Source organism: Furipterus horrens, unplaced genomic scaffold (assembly GCF_987537825.1).
Source record: "Furipterus horrens unplaced genomic scaffold, mFurHor1.1.pri manual_scaffold_3, whole genome shotgun sequence".
In the NCBI taxonomy this organism is placed as follows: Eukaryota; Metazoa; Chordata; class Mammalia; order Chiroptera; family Furipteridae; genus Furipterus; species Furipterus horrens.
Genome location: NW_028327173.1, coordinates 21,435,137 through 21,454,448, shown reverse-complemented (window position 1 = coordinate 21,454,448; position 19,312 = coordinate 21,435,137). Strand labels below are relative to the sequence as shown.

At 40.6% G+C, this 19,312-nt stretch overlaps 1 protein-coding gene across 1 annotated transcript in view; it reads left to right on the top strand.

The window, feature by feature from the left end:
- The first annotated feature begins 1,664 nt into the window (after positions 1-1,664).
- The window catches only part of PHC2 (polyhomeotic homolog 2), an 89,967-nt gene continuing 72,319 nt past the window's right edge, over positions 1,665-19,312 (top strand). The window contains exon 1 of the mRNA XM_090269061.1: positions 1,665-1,737. The gene's annotated coding sequence lies outside the window, so the exon portion shown is untranslated. The remainder of the gene's footprint in view (positions 1,738-19,312) is intronic.

Here is a 19,312-nt window from a genome sequence, read left to right as displayed (position 1 = left end):
ATAGGAAGCCCCACACTTTGTTCTTCCACAGAGACACGAACTTAACAATATACTGTCTAAAAACGCTTTAAGAGAACTCCAGAAACCAGTTAAAAAGTCATAATATCCCAGGAAAGTGCAAAGCCAAAACCAGCTACATTAAAATGGTTAAAAAATTATTTCGCCCATGAGAGCCCCTCCCCTAAGCCAGCACAGAAACAACCTTAAAGAAATGAAGACCTAATAATTATGAGACAAAAATAAAAACGACCATCTTAAATAAGTTCAATGAACTTCGAGAGAAAACAGACAACTAAGGAAAATCAGGAAAACGATTCATGAACAAAATGAAAATATCTTAAAAAACAGAACTTCAGGAATTGAAGAATATAATAATTCAATTAAAATATTCACTAGGAGGACTTCTGGCCAAGATGGAGGCATAGACAGACATGCGGCGTCTCCCCCCACAACTAAGAAGGAATACAATTACCTCAAAACTAGAAACAACCATAAGTTCCAGAAAATCAAAGTGCATGGAAGTCCAGCAAACAAAGGACATTATACTTGTTAAAACACACTAGACACAGAAAAAATGTATTATCTCACTATATATGGAATCTTAAAACATGGAATTCATAGAAGCAGAGAATAAAACAGGTTGCTAGGGGACGGAGGGTGGGAGAAATGAAATGTTGGTCAAAAGGTACAAAATTTCAGGTATAGAATTGTCGGGGCTTTCCCCCTGGTAAAGTATCAAGACTTGGAGCCCTGCACAGGCCAGGTGAAAGAAATGAAGACTGGAAAACAGAGAAATCTGGGTTCATACGTGCCTTGATGCCAGTGGGCCCGGGTGGGAATCGGGCCATGAGAAAATGCTTTATGTCCTTTGAAGCTTGCCCTGTTCTTTTGCCTCATTTGATCGCTCCACCTTTCACAAGCAGACAAACAGATGTCATCTGGTGTGTTCCTTACCTGGGCAGGACTGCCTACTAACCTCACAGGTTATTGTAAAGAAACACTAAAGAACTGTACAAAGTTTGTGTGTGGCTTTTCTCAGCTGCTTGGTACACCTGGAATAGGGAGAAGGTGCTGGGAGACCCCTGCTGGAGAAAATAATTCAGAGGCGTCTGGAACCTGAATTCAGAAATGGGCCCAGATTTCCACATTGCCTTTTAGCATGGCTGTGTGACTTTGGGTGAGTGACCTAACCTCTCTGAGCCTCTTTCCCTTCTATCAAATAAATGGGGTTAACAGTTCCTACACCATTGGGTTATCCCGAGAATCATATTCTGCAGAGAAGTGTTAGTCACGTGGTGAGCGCTCAATAAATGTTTCCTGAATCGAATCTTTCTGAGCTCAGCCAAATTCAGTCCCTCTTCTTCTGCGGGACAAGAAAAGCGCGTGGTGTCGGCGTGGAGCCCATTCAGGTCTGGGAGATGCTCCGCTGGGATTCAGTGCCTCTCCATCCTCCCGGCTGCGCTCCCTCCCCCCGTTGTCATGGCCACCGGTTCAGGCCCTGAGCAGCACCTAGGCGTGTTCAGCCCAATCCCCGCCTTTCCAGAGTGACCATTGGCTGTAGAAGCCACGTGACGTGCTCTGGTATGCTAATATATGGTAATTGACCCCACGCCCCTCCTCACCGGGCAGTGTCCGAATTGCCAGCAGGGTGCGCGGTGCCGAGCTGAGGGGGCGGGCTGAGGGGCGGCCCCCGGGAGAGAGCGGCCAGGTGGAGGAGGAGCGCGATCGCGACCGCAGGTAACGGGCGGGCGCGGGCGCGTGCGCGCTGGGGCCGGCCCGCGGCGGACCGGCTGCGTGCGGGGCACTCGGGCCGCGGCGCTGCCGGCTTAACCCTTTAGGCACCCAGCTGTCACGGCCGGGCCGGGGCACGAGGTCCCGGCCGCGCCGCGCGGGACGGGACACTGCCGTGGGCACGGGCCAGCAGGGGGCGGCGGCCTGTTCCGCGAGCGGTGGCGTGCGTCCCGCGGGGGACCGAGCGGTCGGGCCGGCGGACCGATTGGCAGCGCTGCGCCCGGGGTGGGAGCCCATTTGCGGAGTGGGTGCGGTGTCAGCTCCGGTGCCGAGACTTGCGGGAGGCGGCGGGAACCGGCTGAAGTACCAGTCCTCGCACGGTGTCCCCGGGGGATACCAAGCCCCTGTCTCGCAGAGGCCTGGCGCGGCCTGCGTCGCCTCTGCTCGTCCCGCGGAGTGCGCGGAGACCCGGGGGTCGGGCCAGACCTCGGCAGCCTTGGTCTGACAGGCCCGCCGCCGGCACTTTCGACCCTGAGTCAAGCTGGGGCCCCCTGTGGGACGAAGGCAAGATTGCGGGGGGGGGGCAGGAAGGGGAGGGGGTGACGCACCAGCCTCGGGAACTGGGAATTGTCATTGCTGGAAGGAGAGGACAGTCTCCTAAAGGAAAAGCAGGCCCCAAGATTTGCCGGGTTTGAGAAGGAAGGATGTCCAAGAAAAAGGCACTGGCCCCTTGTGTCCTGTGCTGGGTGATGACCTGACACTCATGAGAAAAGGTCGCTGCTGGACACCTGGATCTGGTCTGTCATGTCCAGAGGAAGCGTGTTTTGCGTGAGTTTCTAACATTTTTTATAAGGCAAGGCTTAAATTCATCTTCCTCCCTCATCCTCCTAGGTCTGCTACAGAAGTGAGTTTTCCATTATCCCCTCCTCTGCCCACCGAGGCTACCGCCGTCACCACCACCAGTTCACTGAGGCGGGTGGCAGCTTTAGACGCACGGTGCAATTTAGCCTTCTCTACAATAGAAACCGTGGGATGGGGGATGTGCCACTGATATTAAGCTTGCTCTGAGAGCTTCTTGGAAGTGTGGGGGTGAAATGTTTCTATCACCAGTGCCGATGAAAAACTGGCTAAGGTGCCAGCGATATCAATAGAATTTCCTTTCGGAGTCTGAAGTCATTTCTTCTAAATCAAGGACAAACGTGGTCACACAGGAAAAGTACCAGGAACCAATTTGATTTTTGCAAGTGCAGTGCAAATTGCACTTTTCATGTTGTTCTTTTATCAACATGAAACACTAGCTAAATGCCAGGCACTTCATGTCTTAGGGATGCAAAGATGAGTGGGAGAGACGAATCAAATTGCCGATAAAAATAATAACGATGTAATAGATGTGTATATAAAGAGCTGTGGAAACACAGAGGAGGAAACAATGAGCTGTCAAGAGAGGGTCCAGGAAGGCTTTATAGAGAAAAACATGAATAAGCAAGGTCTTGAAGGATGAATAGGAGTTTGCCTTGCAGAGAAGGTTGGGAAGGACAGGAAGGGCAGCCAGAGCAGTGGAAACAGTGAATGCAGACACCTAAACAGTTTGCTGTCTCTAGGCAATGGTGTTATACTGCAGCCATGACCTTTTTCCTTTCTCAGTAAAGCAACTTTCCAAAAGTGACCTAGAATTTCTAATTCTCAGCACAGGGTCCAGGGGTATTTTCCTTCTTATTCTTCTTTTCCCCACCTTTCCCCCCCTCATCAGTTTTTCTGAGCCTCACTCCTGGTCTTTGTCATTCCTGTCTTTCCAACTTATAGACATGGGAAAGGAATGGGTTGCAGTAGATCCAAGGTCAAGGGCCTGAAAACTGGGCAGGATGTTTGGCATGACAGGCATCATCAAGAGGGCAATCTAAACCATACCATAAGAGAAAAATAATAGTCATATAACCGGCGAGGCAGTGCTGAACGTGAAATCTGCATTTGATCGGATTGTGAGACCTGGGGAAATGGGTAATTAGATCAGAAGCGACATGGATCTGGAGCAAGAGCAGGTCTGGACTGTGATGTGGGTCAGGGAAAGCAGTTCAGAACTGAATGAATCAGGCAGAAGTGACAGCACTCACTGTGTAGGGCAGGGCTGGGTCTGACAGTGTCAGGCAACTGTACAGAGAAGGACAGCACCATCTCCTGTATGGAGTATTTCCAGTACTTCCTTCTTTCTGGTCTTTCTCTCCTGTTTCCATCTATGATTCACTTTTCTGGGCTTCATTTACTGAGGTCTTTAACTACCAGAGCCAAGAAAATCCTGTTCTGCTGCCTTAGTATCCACCTTTGAACTGTCAATAGTCCATTTTACCCTATAAGCTGTCAACTAGCCAGCCTATTTTTCCTTCCTGATCATTTGCAAACACAGCATGGATGGATCCAAAGGGAGTAAGGTGAACTTCTTCTACCAAACTCACCAAACATTTGAATCAGATAAAAGCCTTTTAGCTTTGCTTAAACCAGAATTATTTCTAGAATGGATTGTGGTGAATTTTTGGCAAATCCCCTGTCTTGAACTATATTACAGAAAAAGCCATGTAAAGAAGGTGACACTGGGGTGGTAGCACCTGATGTGCACTGCCAAGATTGATAATGCTGTAAGTGCTAGAGAATCAGAAGTGCTATTTAAGCAATTTTCTCAATCAACATATTTACCAGGCACCTGCTTGTGTAGATCCCAGTTCTACCAGTTACCTGCTATGTGGCTTGGGCAAGTTATTTGACTTCATTTTTTTCATATGTACTAATGCTACCTACGTCTCATGTAGTTGTGAAGATTGAATGAAATCATAAATGTAAAGCAGTAATTCAGTACATCTTCAAAGTGCTAAATGTGGTATTATAAGAGTTCAAAAAAGAGAAAGGTCATTATGGACTATGATTATCGAGGGCAGGTTTTTCTAGAGACATGGCGAATTTTATTATATAAAGAGAATGAAGGTGGAAGGGATTTCCAAACAAGAAAAATAATGTTCATAAAACATAGGGCCAGAATATGGATGAAAATTTTCAGGGATCAGTTGATCAGATTGACCAATCTGACAAGATCCGAAGGTTTAACTGAAGAAGTTGTAGGATTGGAAGGGCTGATTGAGGTCAGATTTTAACAGGCATTGGTGTTGAACTAAAGAGTTGGGATTTATCCTGTATGATGGGAAGGATGAAGATGCTTGGTAAGGGAAGTGTGGGGTCATTAAAATGGTATTCTTAAGAAGATTCTCAACAACAAGGTGGAGAATAAACTTTAGTAGGGGTGGAAGGAGAGCTGTACAACCAGTTGGTAGGTTATTAGAAATAGTCTAGGTATGAGGGGATATGGAATTGAATTAGGGTGATGGCAGTGAAAAGAAAAAGGGATGAGTTCAATACATATTACAAAGGAAACATGACTAACTGCATATGGAAGACAAGAAATAAGGAAGAATCAAATATAACCTTGAACATGGGTGACAAGACTGAAATAGGACAGACAGGAACAAAAGCTAGTTTGGGGGAGCAGAGGAGAAGCTAAATGCTAGATATCTTGAGGTGACAACAGGAACTTGTAAGTGAACACCTCCCATAAGTACTTGGAAGTGGGAGCTAAGGTTCAAAGGAGAGAAGTCAGGGAGTCTTATATATAGAACGTGATAATTAAAACCATGTGATTAGCTTAGCTAACCAGTGGTAACAGCATAGAAAAAAAGTACAGAGGACCAAGGGCTGAAGCTTGGAGACTGCCCACATTTATTTAGGGAGGTAGAGAGAAGAAATGGTGTCAGTACATTAGAAAATAAGGAATCAGGGAAGCAAAAGAATCATTTAATTTATTCGCCCAGCAAATGCATTCTCTTCACAACCATTTGCATTATGTACCAGATTAAACATGCTGTTGGCCATGAAGGTGTAGTACCTTAGCAGTCAAGAGAAGAGAAGGTTTCAAGCTGGAGAAATTGATCAGCAGCATGAAACTGTACAGACAATGTGGGGAATGTCAATTATATTTAGTAAACAGGGAGTCGTTAGTAACTTTTTGAAAATTATAGCTTCAATTCAGCGGGGGATGGCCATGGGATAGTAAATGCTAGATTAAAGAGGATCGTGACAGGAGATGCGGATAAGAAATGGAAACAGCATGTAGATCACCCTGTGTATGTTTGGCAGTGAAAGGGAAGTGGTTAGAGAAGGCAGGAGAGTCCAGCGAAAATTTGATCTTCCCTGTCTGCTTCATTACTTCAGTTGTCCTAAAATATCATTGTCATTTTTTCATATCCTGAACAGCAGTTTAGCAATTCATTTCTTAAACTTACTGCATGGATAATCACCTGTACATGTCATTGAATAATAATAGTATGGCTACCATTTATTGAGTGCTTACTATGTGCTAAGCACTTTTTATACATCCATTCATTATACTATTTAACCCTCACAAGACTGGGTTACAGTCACACAACCTCTTAGAAGCATGGAGAGACTAAATAAATTGCCTAAAATCACATGATTAATGAGTGGCAATGATGGGATTTGGACCCAGCTTGGATTCTAAAGCCCTTCTAAAGAACCACGCTCTACTGTCCCTGAGAACAGAACCAGTTGCATGGGTGTGTGACCTGTGCAGTCTCCCAGAGCCCTGCATTTAGAAGTGCCCCATGTATTTTCATTTTGCAATGGTTATTCAATATACATAAGAATAGCTTGTACCTTTATATACTTTATGTTCTGTTCTTTAGAAAACTTAGGTATACTGAAAAGTAGCCTTGTGCCCTATGATAAATGTACCCTTCTTCCTCTCCCTGTCTAGAGGTGTATGTGTCATTGCTGTTGAAGATGTAAAGAAGCTGTTGTGTATGTCAAAGACTTCTTAACTAGCCAGCTCATCTACTCCAGGGAGGACTTCTTGAACTTGTTTCTGTGTGTAACTTTCTGCTTCACCCATACTCTAAAACCAGGTCTGGTCTGGCCCTTGTAGGAAATCATATAATGAGCCCCAACCCCAAAGATACTTGGTTTGACAACAAAGCCAACATTGGTTCACTATTGAAACATTTGACTATAATCTTTATGAAGGGAGAATCTGGATCTGGCTTATACACTGCCATATTCCCAGCACCAAGGACCATCAGATGCTTAATAAATATTTGGTGAATGAATTAATGACACTCCATTCTTTATATTCATGTCCCATTTCTGTTGTCCAGGTCCTGAACTCTGATCACCCAGAATCTTAGACCTGAGTTCATCATTTCATGGCACCCAGAGTTTTTGTCTAGGCCTTTGACTCTTCTCTTCCAGCTTCTTATCATAGCTCATCTTTGGGAATTTGACCCTTGCTTACTCCGAACTAAAGTACCTCCCCCTCTTGATCTCCCTAACTAATAAGGCCAGATTTCCTTAAGAGAACTTTTTTTTTCTCTACCTATAGCCAAAACATCCAGCATACATATTAAATGTGTCTTAAAATATTTTAACTGAATAGAATTCCATTCAAATTGCAAACAAAAGGGGACAGGCCCCTTAAGAACAAGTTGTGGCTAGAAACCAAGTTCTAAAATTTTGTGAGTCTGTTAAACTGATTAACTTGTAAGCTTCAGCAATTCAATGCAAACTAATTTTTATACCAACCAGCAAATCAAAGGAGGGGAGACAATTAAGTGAGAATCTAAATATGGTTGCCAGAGAAATTTTTCCTGCCAGAAGAGACAACCTCACAGGAATTCATACAGGCCCAAGAAAGCAATGTAATCTGATCTCTCTCTGTTCTCTTTCTGATGGGGGAATAAAACTATATATTGTAGAAACCATGGGTACAGATAAGGGTGGCTTCAGACTTTCCTAGAGGCTATAGGAGTAAGTTCTCCCTCTGGAAGTGGGACTGAATAGTAAGAGTTCTGCAGAGCAAATCGGAGGCACCATTTCTTCTGAGGAAACATCTGGAAATATGGAGCTTTTCTGAATTCACCTCTGAAAGCGTATTCATTCACTCAATGAATAAGTTACTCAGCACTTTCTAAATGGGACATTGCCCAGGAGAAAATAAGATTATAAGAGATTAATAACAGTTTGAAGGTACTATATTTCACCTAGTGGCTGTTCCTTACATTTTATCTGAATAAATATTTTGAATAGAGGGTGATATAGACTGAACTACTTAATCCTTTTTTAAAAAATAAAATGTTGTTTCTGTAGAAAAAGCATAAACTCAAGTGTATATTCAGCCATATTTCTATTCTTAGGTCATTACTCCTGAGAAAAACTTAACTCATTGATCCATATACAGCCACATCCCAAGGTGGATGTTCATTTAGTAAGTGTCATCTAAATTGTAGGTGTAGTACCAGTGAAGGACAGCTCCATCTCATTTGATGGCCAAAAATCATAAAAGATCTTTCATATTTTAGCTATAAGTGATGGACAATTTGAGATCTAAAATCTTGGCTGTCTAGTGCATTGGTATTAAAATGTATGACACATCCCCTTATCTGAGACCTACTATTCAGTGTCCCCTTTTATACTCTCATATACTGGGGCTTTTTACTGTATGTACATGATGACTTTCACTGGCCTGCAGAGAGACAGCAGAAGGTAATGTTAACAGCATGAACACTAGAGCCAGACTGCTTGAGTTCCAACCCTGCCTCCACCTATTCACTGTGACCTTCACAGCCGTCTGCAAGTCTTCACCCTCCCTGTGCTCCAGTCTTCTTGTGCTTAATTGGAATAATAATAGTAACTACCTCAAAGAATTAGAGAATTAAACAGGTTAATACATGTGAAGTCCATAGTAAGCACTCTACACATTTTACCTTTTACTACTTCCTGTGACCTCCTAAAAAGTAGGGTTGATTCCATTTGAAGGAACCCTGTTGAGATATATAAAGGTATAATAACTTCCCTAGGGTTGCACACTGAGTTTGGACTCAGATTAGTTTCATCCTTCATTTAGCAGTGGAGTTTTCCGTTCTACTTAGTAAGAGAGAGAGAACATGAGACTTAAGAGTAAGAGAGAGGAACTTGACTGCGGAACATTTTGAATTAAGGGTTACTTTACAAAAGATGGCAACCTGAGATAGCATATGAAAATGAACCTGAGTGGGAAAAATGGTTGGCAATAACGTAGGATGGGGCATGTCGTACTGGCTCAGGCCAGTAGTATATTGAGCCCAGCATTCTGTCCCTGATCATGATAACAAGGGACAATTGAAGGGCAGCATTGTAGCTGCCATCTATGACAAAATCTTCTAATAATAGGGATGGACCCGCTCTGTCTTATTCATCCAAGTATTTAAACTTTATTTCCATTTTGGTTTTTAAATCTGTTCATTTACTTAAAAAAAAATAAAAACATTTTAAAGCTTTTGTACCCAATGTTAGTATCCAGGGATACGAAGATAAGTAGAACCCAATCCTGGCACCCTAGAAGTTTATAAATGAAGACAGACATGGAAACATTGATTATCCTACTGTATTTAGTGCCATCATAGAAGTAGGGTCATAGTGTTTTGAAAGCTTAGGGGAGAAACCACTTAATTATGCTTAGAAATATCACCTTCTGGAGAGCGTGACATTTGAGATGACAGCTGAAGGATAAGGAGGTGTTGCTCAGGCAGACAGTGTACCTCAGACAGAAGGAGCAATATGTGCAAAAGTAGCGTGTCTCGGTGTGAGAGCATGGGATACGTAGGGAAGTCCACTCATGTGACATGACTGGAGCATAATCTACAGGTAGAGTAGAGGCAGAAACAAGGCTAAAAAGTAGGCCAGAAACAAACACAAAAGGCTTGGTTTGTCAAGCTAAGAATTTGGACTTGATGTTGGAGGCCATGGGGAGCTCTTGAAGCATGTTAGGGGTAATGTGACCAAATCTGCCTTATAAGAGGATCAAATCAGCAGTGTGGAGGCTGGTTGGGCAGGAGTGAGACCACAGACGAAATCATGCAGTTAGAAGGGGGAGCCTCCAGTTCAACTTCTTACCCACTGCCACTATTTTTATTGTTGAATATGTCCAAGGTGTAGCAAAAGTGGGTTTACAGTTGTCCGTATGGAAAATAATACAATAATTAATAAATAATGATACAAGAATAAATACTGTGTTTTGCGTACTCACCACTGTGAACCTACTTTTGCCATGCCCTGTATATTTGGGCATCCAGACCAGATATTTGATGGCATCCTGGGTACTGGGCTAACTGCTGGAAAACTACAAGAAACAACACACCATGTATATCTTGGACTTGCTTGCAGTGTTTTATTTGTCCTAAACAAAAGCTGCTTTGAGTTTTCAGCTTTCCTTGTCCATCTTCCACTTCCTCTCAATCCTAGTACCTGTGTTCTGATGTGTAAAAATGAGCTAGGTTACCTGTACTCTCCATGATTTTACTGTCCCTGTCATAACCGCTTCCTCTTAACCTTCAGCTCTCCAAATTGCAAACTTCTAACCATTTACTGAATTCCTAAACAATCTATTGAACCCCTTTTTTAGACTTCAGCTGTTTAATCTTTTAATTTACTCTCTTGGTTCCCCCAAACCTCAAGGGCAATGTGTTAGCACTTAGCCATGCATTAATCTCTGGGCCCTACTCCCTGTCCTTGACCAGCTTACAAAGCCCTTCCTTTCCTCGTCCTTCTTTTCTTATTTCCCCAAATGTCTGCATACAGAATTGCCGACTGTGCTATTTTCTTTGCTTTTTCTATGTGGCGTTAATGCCTTTCGCCCATGAGATCACAGTCACCAAAGGAAAACCTCCTCCACCCCTGAAAATAAGGAAATCAAAGATGGAAAACAGTTCTACTGCCATAGAATAGAAGACAGAATTGTATTCGAAATAGTAGTATTAGGTCCATTATAATAATTTGTGATTACGGTTTATTGAACATGTATTATATATGCTAATTGCCATGCTAGAACATTATGTGAGTTCTTATTTAATCCTCACAGAGTTTCTGCAAGGTAAGTACTCTTATTATTCCTGTTGTCCAGATGAAGAAACAGGCTCAAAGGCATGAAATGACTTGTCCAAGGTCATATCCCTAAGACATAATAGAGCCAGATCCCCAACTCAGGCCCGTCTGATTCCAGCAGTGAAGTTTGTCACTACTGTACAGTGTAGGTAGATACGCAGGGTCTAAGTAGAGGTACCTGTGCTCATTAAGAGTAAGCCAGTTATTTTCAACCTTCCTTTAGTCACAACTGCCATTATCAAGTCTAGTTTCTCCCAATTTTCTTGGTTCTTACTAGGCATTTTAATAAGCTATTTTATTTGGATCACAAGAAGGCACAGTAAGTTTCTAGTAACACCACCTCCCAAAGTTTGTGATGTTTGTCTACTTTTATAGACTTGAGATTGCCTGTTAGCCTTGCAGAGGTGTTCTAGTTCATTGTGGATGCTGTGCTTACAGTTTGGGGACCTACCTCCAAGTGACTAGATTGTGTCTTGGAATGTGGTTGCATATTTTAACAGGTTTGTTGTTTTTTTTTTAAAAAAAAAAAAAAGCTAAGTGTCCTTTATAAAAATGTTGTTCAGCCCTAACCGATATGGCTCGGTTGGGCATCATCCCAGAAAGTGAAAGGTCACTGGTTCAATTCCAAGTCAGGGCACATGCCTAGGTTGTAGGTTTGGTCCTTGACTAGGGTGCATACAAGAGGCAACTGATCGATGTTTCTATCTCACATAGATGTTTCTCTCCCTCTCTCCAGCTCTTCCCCTCTCTCTTAAGAAAAAGTAAAAGTTGTTCATGTTGTAATTTCTGCACAAGATCAATCTACTCCTAGTGATGAATGTGGTAGGCTGAATAATGGCTACCCAGAGGTAATTAGGTCCTAATCCTTGGAACCTGTAAATATTACTTTATAAGGAATAAAGTTCTTTGCAGATGTGATGAAGTTAAGAATCTTGACATAGGGAGATTATCATCGATATCTGAGTGGGCCCTAAATCCAATCACAAATGTCTTTATAAGAGAAAAGCAGAGGGATATTTGATACACACAGAAGAGGAGGCAGTGTGACCACAGGGCAGAGATTAGAGTGATGCAGCCACAAGCAAAGAAATGTTGACAGCCACCAGGACACAGAAGAGTCCAAGAATAAATTCTCCCCCAGACACTCCAGAGGGAATGCAGCCTCGCCAGCCCCAGCCCAGTGAAACTGATAGTGAACTTCTGGCTTCCAGGATTGTGAGAGAATAAATGTCCTTTGTTTTAAACCATGAAGTTTGTGGTAATATTTTATGACAGCCACAGACAAGTAATGCAATGAGAATAGTCACTTCTTATACTGCTTAGTACATTTTGAGGGCAAATATCATGACTTAATAAAGGTGACAACCAACTAATATGTATAAAAATAATAATTTTAGCAAACACTTGTGAAGTGCTTACAATGTGCCAGATACTATTAAGCATTTGAAATGCATTTACTCATTCAGTCTTCATAACAACCATGTGAGGAGGTTCTATTATATCCATTTATAAGTGGGAACTTTGAAGCACAGAGAAGTTAGGTCACTTGGCCAAAGTTATGTAACTAGTAAGCAATGGGGCCAGGGCCTGAACACAGACAGTCTGGCCCCAAAAGTTCATGCTATGAAATACCATGCCACACAGGGCTTTCCACTTCGGAGAAATTCAACAAAGGACACTGTGACAACATCTGAGTTATTTTCAATCCTCGGGCCACTTCCTCTTCTCTGTGTTTTCTGCTGTGTTCACTGCATTTGTCTTCTTCCATTTGTTGTCCTTTAAATCTTTTTTAATATCCTTATGTGATTTTGGTGTCAGAGTAACTCCTGCCTCATAAAGTGAGTAGGTAAAAATTTCCTTTTTCTATTTTCTGGGAGAGTTTACATGACATTGGTATTATTTCTTTCTTGACTCTTTAGTGGAATTCACCAATAAACCCATCTGAGCCTGAAGTTTTCTCTGTGGAAGTTTTAAACCAAGAATTCAGGTTATTTAATAGATAAAGGGCTATTCAGATTATCTATTTTGTCTTGAGTGAGCTCATATAGCTTGTGTCTTTCAAGGAATTTGTCCATTTCATCTAAGTTGTTTACTTTATTGGCATAAAGTGATTCATAATACTACCTTATTATCCTTTTAATGTCTGTAGGATCTCATTCATTCCTGTCATTGGTCATTTGTGTCTTTTTCCTTTTTTTCTGATCAACCTGACTAGAGCTTTATCAATTTTGTTGATCTCTTCAAAGAACCAGCTTTTTATTTCATTGACTTAGTAGTTTTTCTGTTTTCTATCTCATTATTATTTTCTTCCTTATTCTTATTTGCACTCATTTACTCTTCTTTCTCTAGTTCTTAAGGTAGAAGCTGAGGTTAATGATTTGGGAATTTTCCTTTTTTTCTAAAATAGGTGTTTTAATGCCATAAATTTTCCTATAAGTACTGCTTTAAGCTATCGTCCATAAATTATGATATGTAATGTTTTTGTTTTCATTTAGCTCAAAATGATTTTTAATATCCTTGTGATTTCTTCTTTGACTCATGAGTTATTTTGAAGTGTGAAATATTAGGATCCTCCCAATAGCTTTCTGTTATGATTTCAAGCATAAGTCTGTTATACTTTGTATAATTTCGATTCTTTTAAATTTGTTGAGACTTGTTTGATGGTATAGAATATGTATTCTACTGTCATTTATAGATTTATATGTATATAACTTCTCTTAACACATACCTGTAATTTTGTTCAAGTGTTTTATATCTTTATTAATTTTTTTGTCTACTTGTTTTATTCATTAGTAAGAGAGGAGAGTTGACATCTCTAACTATAACAGTAAATTGTCTTTTCCTCTTCTTAGTTCTATTAGTTTTTGCTTTAAGTGTTTTCAAGCTCTGGTGCTGGGTGTATTCACATCTAGGATTGTGTCCTCTTGATGAATTGACCCTTTCCTCACTATGAAATGATCTTCTTTTACCCTGGTAATATTTCTTCCCTGATATTGGTATGATCACTTCAGTTTTCTTATGGTTGTTGTTTGCATGGTATAGCTTTTCCATTTTTTAAGTTTAAACCAATATACAACTTTATTTTTAAAGTAAGTTACTTATAGAAAGCATATAGTTGGGTCTTTTTAATCCAATATGAAATATTCTGCCTTTTAATAGGGATGTTTAAACAATTTACATTTATTGCAATTATTGATATGGTTGGATTTAAATTGACCATCTTGCTATTTGTCCTTTCTGTTCTATTTATCCTATCTGTTTTTTGTTCCATTTTTTCTCTTTTTGCCCAATTTTGGATTATTCAAGTTTCTTATTTATGATTTCATTTTATGTTTACTATTGGTTTCTTGCCTTTATGTCTTTGTTTTGTCATTTTTTAGTAATTTCTTCCATGTTTACAATATACTCCTTTAACTTATCCTTCTTTGTCTCTGAATAATATTTCCCCTTTGTGTATAGTTGCTGGTTCACAACTTCCTTAGGATTTTCCCAGGTATAATCTGAAACCTGCCCCCATACACAGAGGGCAGGGAGAGACTGAAAAAAGAGGCAGACCATTTCACACTGGTGGGTGGCAGTTTTAATTAGCAAGGGAACTTACTTAAAAGGCTTGCCTTGAGCAGCCATAAGACAAGTAGTTTTTCACACCTGCCTGCTAAATATTAAAAGTTTATATAGACTTTAACTGGGTTCAATCACATATACCATCCGGATAGTCTCAATACCACATTTCTATCTCCGGGCTGTATCCTTAGGGCAGCTTCTAGGAATGGGGGAAGGCAAGTGGAACACACATTCCAAGGACAGGGGTTGGGCGGGGAGTCTCCAGTTGCCCAGGTCCAGCCATGGGTCGGCCAGCACTCCCGTCTTCTCAGTGACCTCCCCCAGCAATAATGTTAGGACTTTAAAACTCTGTACTTCTATTTCTCCCATCTTGTCCTTTGTGCTATTATCATGTATATTATTTAATATGCTGGTTTTTTTTTAATAGTTATCTTTTGAAAGATATTTTAAAAAGAAGAAATCATGACTTTTATATTTACCAATTTATTTACTGTTTGGACATTCTTTTTATGCCTTTGTGTTTCCTTTTTTTTTTTTTTCTTTTTCTATTTCCTTTAGCCTAAAGAACTTCCTTTAACATTTTGGTAGCGCATGTATGCTGGAATTAATTCTTTCAATGTTTTCTGTTTGAAAAGTTCTAATCTACCTTCATTTTGAGAGCAGTTATTACTAGGTAAAGAATTCTAGGTTGATAGGGTTGTTTTTTTTTTTTTCCTTATAGTGTTTTAAAGATGTCTGTTCATTGCCCACTGGCTTAAATAGCTGATGGTAAGAAATCTACTGTAAGTTTTGCCTTTGGTCCTTTGTAATGTGTTTTTTCTCTGGCTGATTTTAAGATTTTATTTCATCACTAGAGCAATTTCATTATGATGCTCCTTGGAATCATTTTCTTTATTCTGCTTGGATTTGGGCTCCTTGGATCTGTGGGTTTATAGATTTCATCTAATTTGAAAAATGTTTAAGCCATTGTTTTTTCAAATTTTTTTCTATCCGATTCCTCCACAGATTTTCCTTCAACTCCAAATTCATGAATGTTTGCTATTGTCCCACAGGTCACTGATGCTCTGTGTCTCTGTGCTTCATTTTGGATAGTTTCTAACGCTGTGTCTTCAAGTTCACTGACCTTTTCTTTTGAAATTCCTAATCTATTGTTAGTCTAATTCAGTTTATTTTTAATTTCAGATGTTATATTTTAGTCTCTAGATGTTTATGGTTTTTTAAATCTCCTTCCTCTCATTCTCACATTTATGTTTTCCTCTTCTTGAATATGTGGAATAGATTTATTAAACATGTTTTAATATCCTTGTTACTAATTATTTCATGTCCATCATTTATGGAGATGTTTTTGACTTTGTTTTTTAATATTTTTTAACCCTCACCCGAGGATATCCTTAGAGAGGGAGGGTGGGGGGGAGAAGGGAGAGAGAGAGAGAGAGAGAGAGAGAGAGAGAGAGAGATCAATATGAGGGAGAAACATCAATAAGTTGTTTCCCATATGCACCCCAACAGGGAATCAAACCCACAACCTAGGTATGTGCCCTGACTGGGAATTGAACCCACAACCTTTTGGTATGCAGGATGATACTCTATCCAACTGACCCACATGTGTTTTTATTTATATTGTTTTCTCCTGGTTAATGAACTTCTTTGCTTGCCTGGTAGTTTTTTATTGAGTACTGGCCATTGTTAATTTTATATTCTTGGTTGCCAGATTTTCCTTTGGAATAGAGTTAAATAACCTGGAATCAGTTTGATTCTTTCAGGGATTGCTTTTAGGCTTTATTATAGTGGGTCCACAGTAGCATTTATTCTAGGACTAATTTAGCCCCCACTACTATGACAATACCCTCCTAAGGATTTTTATCTAATTTCTCATGTATTACAAGGTCTTTCTAGTCTGACTTATGTGAACACAAACTGTTCCCAGCCCTACGTGAACTCTAGGACTTCCACTTCCTCCTTTCCAGTAGTCTTGAGTAGTTTCCTCTCATGCATGTGCTAATCCATGCTGAGCCAAAGACTCCAAGGAAGTATGTCTGTTCATAGAACTGTATAGTCTCTCTCTCTCTCTCTCTCTCTCTCTCTCTCCCCCTCTCCCCCACCCGCCCCCATCCCCCCTTCCAGAACCTTTCTTACTGTTTCTCTGTCCCACAAATTCTAGCCACTCTGTTCGTCTGGATCTCTAGTCTCGGCCTCGAGCTCTGGTTGGGCTCCCCATCGCTGCACTGCACCTTGTAGACTGCTGGATACACACAGGGCTTACTTGGTTTTTTTATCTTTTCTCAGAGATCATAGGCCTACGTTGTCTGTCAACCAATGTCTGAAAAACATTGCTTTATGTATGTTGTTTGGTTTTTTGGTTCTTTAAGGAAGGAGGGGAAATCTGCTCCCTATGTCTCTTTTTAAGTGGAAGTCTCTAATATCTTTCCTAGGGACCTTCCGTATGAGAGTTTAGGTTCCATTCTTTAAAGAAACTGTATCATTTCAGACATGCCTTGGTTCTTCATCTGGTGATAAAGAAAAGAAGGAACCCTGTAGCGGGTGCCTTGGTTTATCATGCTTGCTATTCAACCATGGTTATGATGACCATACTATGGTGTTCATTTTCTTTATAGGAAAGTATTTTTATTGTTTGTTACTAGGATTTACTGGGCCTGTTTTATTATAGTGACGGCATTTTTGTAAAGAGGCATTTAAATATAGTAAGAGTAATTCATCCTCCCTATTGCCAGTTCCAGCCCTGCAAATGGAAGCAGCACTGAGGGGGGCATCAGCTGGCTTAATCTTCCATTAAGGTCCTATTTGCATAGCCTGTGATCTCTCAAAGGCTTAGTCTGCCCATTGCCTCAACAGACCTTTTGTACAACTAAAACTGAATCAGCAGATGAGTGAATAAGTGCGTCTGGACAGCAGCCTTGGAATCTCAGTACCCTCCTCATGTGCGAAGCTGCATTTCCCAGCCCTCTCTGTGCACACATAACCTGTGGGTCAAACCCAATTAGGTGCTCTCATCTACTCCTTTACAGAGTTGGCCTTTTCAGCTTCGAGAAGAAGCATGACCTGCTCCATTCAGCTGCTGCTCTCAGCCCATTCTTTATCTTATGTACCCAGGGAGTGAGGCTCTGGGTTTGTCCTGCACAGGCTCCCTGAGTGAGTCATTCACAAAGAGAGCTCGCTCTCTAAGGAAAAGCAGTGAACCAGCGAAGAAGGAGATGACGAATCGTGCCAGACAGAAGGGAAGAGTAAGGCATATTAAAATGACATCAGTGCAGTAATCCCACAGGGACTTGAATTGAGCTGCTATGTTTTTCCTGGAAATTCCATCTCATTCTCGGGCACTAATTTTTTTTTTCTATAAAGGAGTGGGGGCAGGTTTGATTCTCTCCATGCGAAAGAGGCAATTCAGCAGCAGACACAATTATGCCTTATTGACTATAACTGCACAGAACTACTAAATATGCAACAGACAGGCCTTCCAGGAAAATACATGGAGTCAATAATAGTAACTTCCCCCTTGGGTATTCTCTCAAAATACTTTTATTTAGTTTGGTTGTGAGAGATACTATAATGCCATAAGGATAGTTTAAAATTGAGATTACTTAATACAAAGCAATCACATTTTAAGTATGTGACATTCCATTACCATTTAATTCCTGGCTTTTAGCAATCAGTTCAGTTCAACAAATATACATTGTGAACCACCTGCCCCTGCTGATGGATGAATGTTACTCTATTCAGGCTGGCCAAAAAGCTGAGGAAAGCTGTGTATGGACCAAGCATGAACAGGAGGATGGAATTAGGAGAGTGTAGACTTCTCTGATTATCAGTGATAGATGGATTGAACCTAGATGTGTCCATAGGGAAAGGAACTCTAGTTTTTTTTTTTATAACAATCAATTTCTTCTTACTATACAAATACCATATTTTCATTATGGAAGATTTGGGGGTGGGAAGGAAGTATTAAAGCCAAGCAGAGGAAATAACCATTATGCCACCACCCCACAGTAATGCTACTCACATTTTGTTTTAGTTCCTTCTAGTTTTTATGAGCACATATGAATTTTTTACCAAAAAAAGGAACTTGCCACATATGTGCTTTCATGAACTGCTTTTATCACTATTGTGAACATTTTTGTGTCATTAAATAGAGTATTCTACTATATGAAGGTATAGTAACTAATCTCCTTCTGATGGGATTTTAAGTTTTCAATTTTCACTCTTATGATGATCATTCAAGTAGCTGAATCTTGGTGAACAACCATGATTATTTTTAAGACAAATTTATAAATATGGAATCACTAGATCAAAAGCTATATAAAATACTATGGTTTTTGATGCATATATATATATATATATATATATATATATTAATTTCCTCCCAATTCATACATCCACGGTGGGTGGATAAGAAAAGTCTGACTTCTAAGCTGAACATCATTGAAGAGTATCATACCCTGTATTGGTATTTACCTCCTCATACACCCTTACACTCTGATTAAATCCTGGGACCTGATGTGAAGTAGTTTTTATTACTCTCAGTATTCAGCTAATGTCCTACCACAGGTAGGTGGGAGATGAGAGAAGAGATGAACTCCTCAGAACCTAGTTCTCCTCATGTGCCCAGAAGCCCCAGGATGTAACAAACAAGGCAAAACTGGCATTCTATCTTTTTGTTTTAGGTCCTTGAGAAAGGATGGATACTTATGAAAAACAGAAAGGATCTCTAATCTTCCAGAGCTTGCTGTCTTGCCATAAGAGAGCAAACACACATCCATGTAAAGCAGACATCATGAAAAAACAACTTCACATAATCAAAACTGTTATTTTCTCATTGGGCAATGTTTTCAATGTGTTATCCCTTTGCTTATAAACAGAGTCTGACAGAATGTGACCAAAATAGACTAGTTGATTTCTTCTCTCCTCATTTAAAAGCCATCTGTTGCCTCTGCTTCACACTTGATCTAGGAACTTTGATTTCTGGTAATAGCAGGCTAATTAGGACAACTGAGGACAGCTAGAAAAGTGGAGAGAAATATTCTTTCTAAAT